The sequence below is a fragment of the Coffea arabica genome, chromosome 11e (genome assembly GCF_036785885.1).
Source record: "Coffea arabica cultivar ET-39 chromosome 11e, Coffea Arabica ET-39 HiFi, whole genome shotgun sequence".
In the NCBI taxonomy this organism is placed as follows: Eukaryota; Viridiplantae; Streptophyta; class Magnoliopsida; order Gentianales; family Rubiaceae; genus Coffea; species Coffea arabica.
In genome coordinates, this window is record NC_092331.1 from 38,914,304 (window position 1) to 38,928,337 (window position 14,034).

The window sequence follows — 14,034 nt, forward strand, 5'->3', positions numbered from 1 at the left end:
GTCATTTGTAGGAATATACTCTAGTTTCGAAAGGTGATCCGCCACAAGGTTCTCCGATCCCGTCTTATCCTTTATTTCGATATCAAATTCCTGCAATAACAGAAGCCATCAGATTAGACAAGATTTTGCATCTTTCTTATGGAGCAAGTATTTATTGTGACGCCCCACTTCTCTCTAAGGCGAACCAAAGGGTATCCGCGGGACGCCTGCCCAGCTCTCGCCAGGACTCAAGCAATTCCATTCAAGCTTATTACTAGTCTACACAACACAAATAAATAACTTAAATATAGTAAATATGGAAGCGTTCAAGCTGAACAATAGTCATCCATTATCCAACCCGCACGTCGGGTGTTCAAAGTACATCATAAATCCCAAATATGCATCACGCTCCAAATGTTACATTTCAATTCCAAAAGTACAACCCAAAACCAAGGGCATAGCCAAAATATAATAGAAATCCTAAAGAAAAGTACATCAGGAGGGTTTCTCCAATACATCTCCGAGTTCAATCCTGTTAAGGAAAACAAATCTACAGGGTGAGTAAAACGCTCGTGAGGCCAAGAACACACATGCAAGCACGTAGTCCAGATAACAGTCCCAAATAACAGTTTAAGAGATAATTACAAGTAATTAATAAAGCCAGTGAAAGTAAACAGAAACAATTCAAGGATATAGTAGCTCTCAGGAGCTAAGTTCCACTTACTGTGTCGATGACATTCGTATACCTCCCCGCGATGACACTCCGTCAACAGGGTCGGTATTTCCAATTCGTAGAACTCCACTAACTTCCCATCCGTCCACCGTACACCGCTCCGGGCCCGCACGACATTTATAAGGCGATACTCCACGAGCATGCCAAGCAAGATCTCTCTCAGTAGATCAAGCTTATCATGTGAATCTCATGGCTCACCGAGGTTCCCGATCAAGCCCATGCCGGCTCGAGTTCCAAGGTTGGCCTATGAGTTTGGGCGTCCCCCATGTACATGTAAATATTGAGGAGATTCACTCCAACGACGTATGCACTCATAGCATACCAAGTCATGTATACAAGTATTTGACAGGTCCAAGCATGTAATTCAGGATATGTGAGTCTAGCAAGCCAGGCCAAGCATGAATCAATTATTTCAAATAAGTACGAGTGTGATAAAGTACACACTCGACTCCATTTTATCAAAACCAGGTAGATTAAGCAAGACAAGCATGCATCAAGTTCACAGGAGTTCAAGTAAACATGCACTTGACACTCACCAAATAGTAAGTAGTCTCAACCGATATTTAAGCGTTCACCGTAGGATCCTCTTGAGGGTCCTCGTGTGCGCCTGAACAAATAATAGTGAAGTATCACTCATATATCCCAATTATCAAGGAAGATTGTACACTAGTACAATCTAAGAAAATTTCATGAAAACGAACCTCAATTACTCATAAATCGAGGTTTAAATGGAGTTTCTTAAAGTACACGGGTAATCGAGTTTTCATTTTGGGAAATCAAGTATAAAACGTTCAAGAAATATTGAAGGAATAAGGAATACTTGAAAACTCCCTTCCCTTGGAATTTGGAAAAACTTCAGGTTTGATACGATACTCTGAAAAATCGTATCTCACATTCTCCATGTCAAAAATTGGAAAATTTGGTGCCGTTGGAAACCTCTTTGAAAGTAATAAAAGTTCTTAGAAGGCACTTTTCCATGATTCTAAAGTGAAGATACTCAAAAATGAGCTCAAAGTTACTGTTTCCGGGCATTCAAGGTTGTGTCGGGGTTGATTTTTCGCTAACTTTGGAAATCCGGAAAAATTCACACGTTCCGAACCAGCCTCTGAAATTTGTAAATCAATTAAAGTTTCAAGTAAGGTTTATAACAGAACAAGCGGATCAAGAATCGGAGTTTCGAGCACCGAGATACGGTAGCTCAAAGTTTGGAAAAATTCGAAACTGTTGAACAAATTTCCAGATTTGAGTTTCCGACTTTGGGACTTTAGTTAGGTATCGAAATGGACTTGAATTGGTACAAAATTTAGCAGTATAATACTCCTACATAAAGGGTATCCCTCTATCAAAATTCATGGAAAAATGCTTTCGGAAAGGTAGTCAACCAACCAACTAAAATTTCGAAAAATCCCTAAGGCAAAACTGCCTTGAGTTTTTCGTTCTCCATTTCCAACATTTGGCCCAGAAAATCCTTCAAACTTGGTTCATTTTTGTAGGAAAGGCCTAAGGAACATTCATGGTACATTTGGTAAGTGTTTATCTCCAGGAAATTCAATTGACAAGTTCACATCAAGTCAAATATCAAATCTGCCCAGAATTTAGGGTTTTCAAGAACAGGGCAGGTTTCGTATTTTGGTCACAAATCCCTCAATTCAGCTCTGAATTGAGAATGGTTGGTGGTATTGGAAAACACATTTGTAAAGCTTCAATTTCTCAGAAGAAATCATTTTGAAATTCAGCACACAACTAGCTCAAATTCGAGCCTCAAGTTGCAGCTTCTGAACTTCGTTCCAGGAAAACAGAGAACAGAACAGTCACCTTTAAATGGTTGGTACGGGCTGCTTGGATAGAATCTGGGGTTGTATTTTATACCGTTAGAAAGCTGGGAATGTCTAGTTTCAAATGCCACTGATGGTACTCGATTTCGACATCGGAGTACAGAGTTATCGACGAAACAAGCGAGCTGTCTGAGCATTACGGGAACAGTTTTCCAGATTTACTAGCTTCACGAAATTAATCCATTTGACCAACCAAACCTCAATATTTTTCAATGAAATTTTATACACCATCTATACAACATATAAACATCATATACCAGCCATTAAATCCCCAAAATTCTGCAGAAATAGGTACGTTCAAAGCAGGGGCAGAATCGGAACTTTTTACCATGCACTCCTTGAAGTTTATACTAATAATACACCATTAATCTACCATTTTGAGCACTAAACCAACATTAAATCCATCATCAAGCATGAGATCAGCCTTCAAGACAAAGGTGGGAGTTCATAGAGCCCACCCATTTCATTTTACACCATAAACAAGCTAACCAATGGCATACTAGAACTTAATCATGCAATATAACTTCCACAAGATAAGATTCTATGAGTTGATCATTATGTACCTACTTGGTGTGCAAAGACCAGAAATTTCAGCCCCCCTTTTGTCCAAGAAAAACCATGAAAGCTCCCTTCCTTTATAGCTTAAGATGATCCTCTAGTGTAGAGTTAAGTGTTCTCCAATTTTTGCGTGAATTGGGTGAGTTTTTGTGAAGAAGAAATGAAGAGCAATGGAGTCTTGAGAGAGGAGGGTGGTGGCCGGCAGTTTTTGGTGAGGAAGAGAGAGAGGGAAACTGATTATTTTTTTTTTGAAGCTTCTTAGAGAAGCTTAATGAATGGTAGCTTGTGTGTACAAAAGTCAACTTTAAATAGTGTAGTGCGCGCGCGTTTCGTGCTCAATTCCTCTCGCGTTCGTTTCACTAGTGCACTAAACCTCTAGTACACTTATATTCATACAAATATTATTCACTCTTAATTGTCCCAAAATAAGGGTCTAAAGTCCCTCAATTAAAATCGCGTGTATGAAAACGTGTACCACCAATTTAAGCGCGATAACGCGAAACCTTTGAGAAATTCCTATAACGATTGTACTACTAACTATTACTTGAGTACTTAAACATAAAATTACCTATTTTAGGACCATTGTACAAGTCTCCAATTTTTCAAACTTATTGTACTCTCAATCGGTTAAAATTTTCCAAACGCGTGTTCACTTTTTCACTAAACAACCTTCTAAGAAAAATAATTTTTGAAACGAGACACTTTAAAAATATATCGAAACTATAATACCATGTACTTTGGTCTAATAAGGCTAGAAAATATTATTCGTGGCAAAAATCCAAATAAATAATTGATTTAGCCAAAAATAGGGATTTAAAAATAATAGTTTTTCGAGTCCTCACATTTATGAACTGAATGATCCATGTAAATGATAACTTTAGATTCTACTAAATAAGATCTAAATTTATCTAAGACAAATATCACCGCCAATAGTTCTTTCTCTATGGTTGCATAATTATGTTGCGCCTCGTTTAGCAATTTGCTCACATAATAGATGACATGCATCCTTCCTTCCTTTTTTTGCCCTAAAATTGCTCCAACAGTATAGTCACTTGCATCACACATCAAATCAAATGGTAGCAACCAATTTGGTGAAATTATAATTGGTGTGGAATTCAATTCCTTCTTCAACCTATCAAAGGCAATTAAGCACTGGTTATTAAAATGAAAATGGGTATTTTTACATAATAAATCACATGGCTTTATTAATTTAAAAAAATCTTTAATAAAACATCTATAAAACCCCGCGTATCCCAAAAAAGTTTTATCCCTTTGACATTGTTTGGAGGTGGCATTTGTTCGATGACTTTTATTTTTGCTTTGTCTACCTTAATTTTCTTAGAGGAAATCTTGTGCCCTTAGATGATTTCTTTACGAATCATAAAATGGTATTTCTCCCAATTTAGCACAAGATTTGTCTTCTCGTACCTCTACAAAATTAAATCTAAATTACGAAGGCAATGGTCAAAAGATGAGCAAAATACTGAAAAATCATCCATAAAAATCTTCATAATTTTCTCAATATAATCAAAAAATATGGTCATCATTCAGCATTGAAATGTAGCAGCGGTATTGCATAAACTAAATGGCATCCTTCTAAAGGCAAAGGTACCGTATGGACAAGTAAATGTGGTCTTCTTTTGATCCTCCGGAATTATAGCTATTTGGTTATAATTTGAAAAGCCATTAAGAAAACAGTAAAATTCATAACCAGCTATTCGCTCCAATAGTTGACGAAGAAAGGGTAAAGGAAAGTGGTGTTTTCTAGTGACTACATTTAATTTTCGATAGTCAATACACACTCTCCACCTGCCCACGAGTTAAGATGGAATCATTTCATTATTTTTACCCATTACTATTATGATTCCACCCTTCTTAGGGACAACATGAATTGAGCTAATTTAAATACTATCAGAAATAGGAAAGATTATTCTTGCATCAAACCACTTGAGAATTTCATTTCTTACCACTTCTTTCATTTTTGGATTGGGTCTCCTTCGCATTTTCACTACCGGTTTGCAATTGTTTTCTAATAGAATGTGATGCATATATATAGAAGGAGTTATACCCTTGATGTCCGAGATTGTCCATCCAATTGTCTTCTTATGTTAACTCTTAACAATTTCGTACATTTTCCCTCGTCTAGGTGAGCATTTACAATTATCGGTAGAGTACTATTTTCTCCAAAAAACTCATACTTTAGATTATTTGGAAGTGGTTTGAGTTCTAATTTTAGAGATTTAATCTCCAAAGGTGGTGGAAGCCCTTTTCCTTGACTAAGATTTTCATAAACATTACCTCTTTTATAAGGTATTAAAAATCCAAATACTTGGTCAATTCTTCAATTTCTTCACCATATCCCTCTTGCATCTCTATACTCATTAAACAAAGTTCAAGAAGGTCGAAATCAAAATTAACTCGACTCAACTCTTGGGTTGGCTTCTTAATAGCTCCTATACAATAAGCATGATCGATAAAAGAAGAGTACTTTTCTATTTCGTTCAAATTAAATTTTACCTCTTCTTCATCTACTTAAAACCTAAGTTTGCCATTTTTGACATCAATAATAGTACGTGCAGTTGCTAAAAATGACCTACCAAGAATAATTGGTATAGACATATTTTCTTCCATATCTAATACTACAAAATCCATAGGAATGATAAAATTTTTAACTTTAATCAACATATTTTTCAAAACTCCCAATGGATATCTAATAGATCGATTGGCTAACTGCAAAGTAATATTAGTGCATTTTAACTCATGCAAACCTAATTATCTAGCCATCATTAAAGGAATTAATGATACACTAGCACCAAGGTTACGTAATACCTTAGAGAATTCAATGTTACTGATAGTGCACGGTATAGAAAAATTCTCCGAATTCTTCAATTTTGATGGCAACTTGTCTTGTATAATGGCACTGCATTCCTCCATTAATGCTATGGTTTTGCAATCCTCCAATTTCCTCCTACGAGTCATAATCTCCTTGAGAAACTTTGCATATGAAGGAATCTACAAAATAGCATCAGTAAAAGGGATATTAATATGCAATTGTTTAAAAATTTTGTTAAAATTTTTATCAAACTTATTTGGTTTGAGTCTTTGAGGAAATGAAGCTGTCGGAGGCATTGGAATTGTAGTGGAGGATGAAGGTTGATCTTCTCTTGGTTTCTCACTACTACATTTCCCCACACTTACTTCTTGGTCCACTCTCTCATCTTCTTGTTTCTCACTCTCAATTTTCCTCCTATTTTCAACCATCGGAGGATCCTCTAGTTGTTTACCATTACAAAGAGTAATGGCATTAACGTGCTCCTGCGGATTCACCTTCGTCTTACTAGGCAATTCTCCTTGATTCCTATTATTAATCGAATTGAAAATTTGACCAATTTAGACTTCTACATTTCTATAAATTCTGGTCAATTGGTCCAATCTTCCCTCTATTCGCTCAAATCTTTCCAAAGTGCCCTTGGCAAGTTTCACCACCACAATCTCCCAACCCGATTTAGTGTCCTTTTGTATTTTCCTTGGTTGAAATCTCGGTGGATTAGTCGGCCTTTGAGGGATATTTTGATCTTTTCATCCAAAATTTTGATGATTTCTCCACTCCGGATTGTATGTCTTCGAGTAGGGGTTATTTTGAGCATTTCTATTGGAATTGTTAATAAATTGAGCCTGCTCAAAATCAATACACTCGTTAGTATCATGGTCACTTCCACATATAGAACAACAAGCCACATGTGTATTAGATGAAGAAGAACTCGGACCAACATCTACTTCCCTATGTAGTAATTTCACCACATTATTCATTTGGGTACTTAGCATATTAAGAGTGTCCATTTCGATCATACCTACTTGGCACCTAGAACTGTGACGACCCCATCTCGCCTTAGGGCGTATTCCAGGGTTTAGCGAGCCGCCTGCCCAGCTCTCGCCAGAACTCACTCACTCACTTCAAGAAAACAAGTTACAACCTCAAAAGTAAAGGAAACAACAGTTCCCAAGCTTGGAACATATATGTACATTCATTTCTATCTCAACCATTCATACATATCCGAATATAACAAGAGATTCAAGTTCTAGTTACACTTCTAATCCTAATCGAGCATTAGCGCTAGAAAAATTACAAATGTTAAAAGTCTAGACAAAAGTAGCCTTTCCAGCTTCATGCCTATGCTCGTACCCCTTGTAAGGAAAAGAAAAACTAATAGAGTGAGTCAAATCTCAATGAGGTTCCAAAACTTCATGCAGACCCAAGTAGCAAGTTGGTCATTATGTAAAACTTGAAATCTCAAAATAAGCAAACGTAAAAGTTCATAAAAGAAACAATAACACTACAAGTAACAATCATTTCTAAGTATAAGGATACAGATGGCTCTCAAGAGCCAAATTCCTGTTGCATTACTTGATCTGAACCTGTTGATACTCCGTCAACATTTAAAGAAGTAAAACCATGACCATAGATCTCCACTTTACACCAATTTTCATACACCAATCAACCCCCTTACCGGGCCCGAACTCCAAAGTAAGAGTGATGGTAATACTCGAATATACTGAGTCCAGTGGACCATATCCAAACGATTATACAATAAACAATAAACAATAAACAGTACCTATGGTTCGCCAGTCTCCTCGACCAAACCCTTACTGGCTCGATTCGACTGACTAACCAATAGGGTGAGGATAAAAATAGTGAGACGAGATGATAGGTGCCTCCCACTCAGATTGAGTGTGGTACATGCTACCGCTCAACACTTACAAGTCAAACACAAGCACCAATACAAGTACAAATCAATCAAGCTCAAGCAACTACGAGATCACTCAAGAAGGGGAGGAGGAGTGCGATAAAGTACACCTTCGCCTTATCCAAACAAGTCAAGTATTATTCAATTGCATTAGCAAATCATTTCATTCAAAGATCAAGCTCAATCATGCATTGGAAAACACTCACCAATGAGTTATTGCTTTTCAAAACCACTCTCAAGTTCAACTCCCTGGCTGGAATCCAAATCTGCGATAGAATACCTTTTAACAGTTTGCAATCAATTAGGGTTCAAAATATAGGGGTTTCACTTAAAGAAAATCAAGTAAATAAAACTTGTTTAAGTAGTACTCATTTTACTTATCAAACTCTAGAAAATTCATACTCGCTCTTTTGGTTTCGATAAAGAAGCGATTAACACTTATAAGTTCGCAACTTGGCGTTAAAAACTAAGAAATCGTATTTAAAGTGGTCGCTACTTTCGCCTTTTAAAAGGTATGAGTTTTGGCAAAAAATTCAGCTTATATACCTCTACTAAAAGAAACTTGAATACTCTAAACAACCGAAGTTCAATTCGACCACGAATCACTGCTCAAGTTCCAAGTTCACTCATTTATCCCTCGAATGAAAATTTGGGCAGCATACCCTTTGTATTTGTCCAATTTTCCAGCCATTCAAGGCTTCATGTTTTTCCCCAAATCAACCCAATTCAAACACCACCAATAAACATATCAAGATAGCTCTTTTTTTTAAATAATAATCTTATTAAAATTCCAAAAGAGAATGAAACTAGGAGTACTACTCCTTTACACGCTGGAGGCAAAAATAAGGAAATTCCTGAGTATATAAGGCTGAGATGCCTTTTACACGTGGTGGCAGACTGGCCACGTCGTAAGTGGCCGATTGGCTGCTCGTTGCTGCTTGTTTTGCCAGGATGTCTGCTACTGAGCTGAGCTCCCGTAGCAATGCTCCAAAATGAAATGTGCTTTGGTAAGCACCTGGCGTATATGGCTAATAATGGTGTCGAGATTCCAAGGCACTGCTGAAGTTTGTTGTACCATACTGAACAACTGCTTCGAGTCCATCTGCATAATTAGCTTTGGTAACCCCAGAGCAAGACACAGTCGGAGTCCCTCCAAGAGAGCCATTGCCTCTGTCTCCATATTGGTACGAAATCCGTAGAAGGAAAAGAAGGCCTTTAGGACACAACCAGTGTGATCACGTATAATACCACCACCCCCTGAGGAACCTGGGTTACCAAGAGAGGAACCATCTACATTCAGTTTCACATAAGGGTAAGGCGGCAAGGACCAAGAAAGAGAAATACATTTGATGCGCCGTGGACGGTCTGCCATTGTAACCAACCCCAAATGCCGTAAGGTTGTATCCTGCAAAGTTGAAGATGGAAAGAGGTAAGCAACTCCAATATCATTCAGTAAACCCACTATCTAGCGGCGGACTTGAGCAGGTGAAGTCACAAAGTCGTCATACACTGCCTTATTCCGAGCCTTCCATAGCTCCCAACAGATAAGCGCTGGCAGCAATGCCTTTATACACTTTTGTGGTTCAGGAGCCTCCGAAAGCCATCCTACGCCAAATTAAGCAGATAATGTCCCGATTTTTCTAGGGAGAGGCTGAGGGGCGTGGAAAACGGCACTAGAGAACCTGGAATGCATTTTGCTCTCCTACTGAGCACAATGGCCTTGGAATTCATAAGCTTGAAGATGTGATGCTGGCCTTTGGATGCAAGCTATGATGGAAGCTGAGAAGTGGTGACACGCTTTGGACTCGCTATACTCTGTCCAAAAACGTAGCAGCACACGAGCACCTGACGATAGCACCAGTAAGAGCCTCGAGCTCGAGGATATGGAGAAGATTGGCGCAAGTCCGAGCCTTCATGGAGAAGCACATACGGATGCTGGTTCATGATGGTAGTGCATCCTTCTGGTTTGAGAACTGGTTGGGTACGGGTCCACTGGCACGCGACAAGCAATCGTTACCACTGCCCCATGTACAAATTGCAGAGCTAATGGCTAAGGGGGAGTGGTGCTTGGACCAGGTTGAGGGCTCACTCACAATGGAGGAACGACAACGCATCCTTGCTTTCCAGGTTCTTCCCTCATAGGGCAAGGACCGAGTCATTTGGCAGCCCTCAACATCTAGCACTTTCAAGGTTTCGTCTGCACTAGACAAGTTTCGGACCCCTACCAACCCTTTAATCTCTCGCAAGCTAATCTGGGACTGCAGTATACCTGTCAAAATTTCGATTTTCATGTGGCTCTTGCTAAATAATTTGCTTCCGTTTCCGGAGATACTGCGGCAGTTTGGTCTGCACGTGCCTTCTAAATGCCCTTTTTGTCCCAATGAAGACTCTCTGACACATTGTTTTGTACGCTGCCAAGCAGCAGGCCAGGTCTGGGGCTGGTTTGAACAAGTTCTCGGTCTGCACGTGGGCGACACTGACTCGCTTCTGCTAAAGTTGCAGTGTTGGTGGATGCACTCTTCGGGGAGATCACTCATGGGCACTATCAAGATAGCTCTTTATCTAGGCTAAAACACATCCAAATATAATTCATTTCTAGCAAATCTTAAACCACTACCAAAACTGGAATTTTCTCATCAAAGCTGGAAATTCATCTTTTAATGCTAAAAAGTCACAATCATGCCATTAATCGCCTCACAAATTCCATATCCAATTTCAATACCAACATTTGCTAGTTAAACAACATAATTAAAGCTGAAAAATATAAACCCTAGCTGAAATTTTCACTAAACAATCCAAAACTAGAAAATCATCTATAATATTCTAAGATTCAAAGCTTCTATAGCATATTTAGCAAGATTACGGTAGAGACAAGAAGTGGATTGTGACAGCCCCAACTCCCCCTAAGGCGTACCAAAGGGTTCGGCGGACCGCCTGCCCAACTCTCGCCGGGACTCAGTCACTCACTACAGTCCTCAAATAAATTACAATATAAATCTCAAATATACATCAATTCCTCGAAGAATTACGTATCATAAACGAAGCGGAAACTAATTCCCAAGCGTGGAACGTCACATACATCCGATTCAAATCCAAACATCCATACAAACCCCAATAATTACACAAGATAAATCAAAAATCAAAGTGTACAAGAGAAATCCATCCATTCCAATTTCAAACAGTCACCCCAGCCCAACTATTACACAAAATGAATCCAAATCTAAACTATACAAGATACATGCCATCCAGTCACACGGATATCGTAATACAGGTACTTCTTTTGCATCGATCCCTGTGGGGAGAAGAAAACATTTGGGGGTGAGCTAGAAGCTCAGCAAGTGACCAGTAAAATCGGTAATCAAATAAACTTTACAATATTTCATTGAAGTGATATCAAGAATCAGTGATCAAATGTGCGTATATTGCTCTTTTGAGCCAGTGAAATCCTTGTACTTAAATATCCAACGCTCCCTTAGTTCAAGTAATAGATAAACAGAAATAAGGAGCCATCGTTCTCCAAAGAATGCATAAATAGTAGTGGAGACGTTGGTTCTAAGCACAAGATTTTCCCAAGAACTCATCAGAGCCAAAATGTCATGGCACACACACAAACACGATGATATGCAATCATGTAGCCAATGCAAGAATTATTTCAAAAGTAACTTTTGGAAATAGTTAAGAGATCATTCACCAACCACGGCTCACGAATCTCATCTATCATGTACCATTGTCATGCTCAAGTCGAAACCCTAGATTACAAATATCAAGTCAAGGAATGGGAATTCTAATATTATCAAGCTCCACACACCTTTCGGCACAACAACCACAACTGAAACTATACTTATCGGATTGAAACGAATCTTATGGCATTACGAAGCTAAGACATATACCAACATTTCTTATGAAGACCTCCATGGCCAAAGCATACATTTTCATCGTCAAAAATCAAAATTCAACAGAAAACGAAAAACTGTCCACAAAACAGGGCTTATGAGTAGTCAAGGGTTTTTTAGACAATTCACAAGCTACAGTACTCCAATCTATCTGAAATTGGCAAGTAGATAGCTAACTCATATATCTACAACTTTCATGTTTTATGTAAAGACTGATTCGGTCTAAATCATAGAGAAATTGGCAGTCCAAGTTCGGTCCAAAAATAAGGTAAGACTGAAAGTGCACTTCTAAACCAACCTTTGCATATAACCATTACTAATAGCTATTAAGGCTAGAAATGCCATCTTAACCCTAGAATAAATTCCACTAATCATATACATGCCAAAATCAAAGAGGAAATAACTTAGATCAAGTCTAGAAATATCGCAAATATGGAACTTATCCTCCTAGCTTCCAAATCACAAGAATTTCCATAAAAGTAATCAAGATCAACTCAAATTCAAAACAATCAAATACTCTCAAAGATTGGACAGCATTTCCCCCTTAATTTTCTTATTTTCCATATTACAAAACAATACCAAATATATCTCAATTCAACCACATTTTCACATACAAATCATAGCCTATAAAATACACCCAATTAGGGCCACAATACCCTTAAATCTTAACCAATTAAGAGCACAAGAACCAATCATAAGAAAGCCCCAAATCAAAACCCTAAATCTGAAATTTTCCGTACAAATCTAAAATTTTCGGCAATTAACGCACAAAATTCCATTTAACACAATTTAGAGCTATCAATCCAAGGCCAATCATAACCATCATATGAAAACAGAAAAATTCCCCAAAAATCAGAAAATTACCATCATACTACTTTAAATCTAGAAATCTCTCACAAAACTACCATAACTACGACCTTAAACCATAAATTTGAAAGTATTAAAAGCAAAGAAGGTTTCTAAGGGTTATACCATCCAACACCTTGAAAATAAACCAAGCAAAACCCTTTACTTCTCAAAATTTTCCACCCTTAGCTTGCCATCACCTTAGACTTGAAGTTAATCGGAGTAGATTCGGCACTTGAAAGAAATCACCCAAGATTGATGAAGTAAATCAAAGGAAAAGAATGGAGTTTCTCTCTTTCTTTTGCTCCCAAGAAGGTTCGGTCATCTTAGAATGAAGAAAAGTGGGTTTTGAACCCTCAAATCTGGTCAAAATTGAAAACTTACCCATTAAGGAAAACTGTACGCGACAGATTCTGGCCGGATATCTGGCCGGATAGTCGGCCGGATTCGAGGCAGAAACAAATCAAATTTTTTCAAACGGCCAACTCAATCCGGCCAGCAATCCGGCCAAGAACTGGCCGGATTTGCGGCCGGATTCTGTAAAAGTTACTGTTCACCAGAAATTTTTTTTTTCTTTCGGGGCCTCACATGGATGAACTTATACCTTCAAAAACCTTCTTGAAAGTGAGGAACCAAACAATTTCTCCCAAGAATTTCACCACTCCTAGCTTCCTAAGCACCAAGATGCAAGTTTAATCGGTTTGGTTTTGTGATTTAACTCAAACAAGGCTAAAATCAAGGTTGGAATTGGAAGTTCTCCTCTCTTGTTCTTCTCTCCCAATTTTCGGCCAACATGAAGAAATAATGGAGGAAAGTTAGCCAAAATGGAAGATAAGAAGAAAGGAAAATGTCTTGGTCAACCATTGCTTTGATTGCCAACACTTGGTAATCAAGATTCTTTTCCTTTTTTTTCTTTTCTTCTTTTTCTTTGGTAAAAAATGGGGGCTGACTTAACGGTTAATTTAGGAAAAATTAGATGAAATAAAAAAAAGGAGATTAGGGTAAGAAAGTATTGGTCAAGTGGTGTACTCACTCGATAATAAACGGTGCATGTCGATTCAAGCCTATTTTCTTAGACTCTCGTACTTTTGTTTTAACTTATAATTCACTAACTTATTCTTAAGCACTTCAAATCACACACTTTCTCTCACCTAATACTCACTCTTATCCACCAAATTCAGTACGCACACCTCATCAAGTGATCACACTACCGAAATGCGCAAAACCTTAGTCTGCTCTAACTATAAAAGTAAAAGTAAAACTTTCGATTCTATTATATATTACAACTATAGAGAGAATAAAATTAGTTGTAAAGGAATTATAAAATAATTTATTCAAAATAAGAGGAAATTATAAGAAAATATAAGCAAATTTTCAAGTCGTCACACTCTCTCCTCCTTAAGAGAATTTCAACCTTGAAATTCATACATTTATTCGTAAATAAC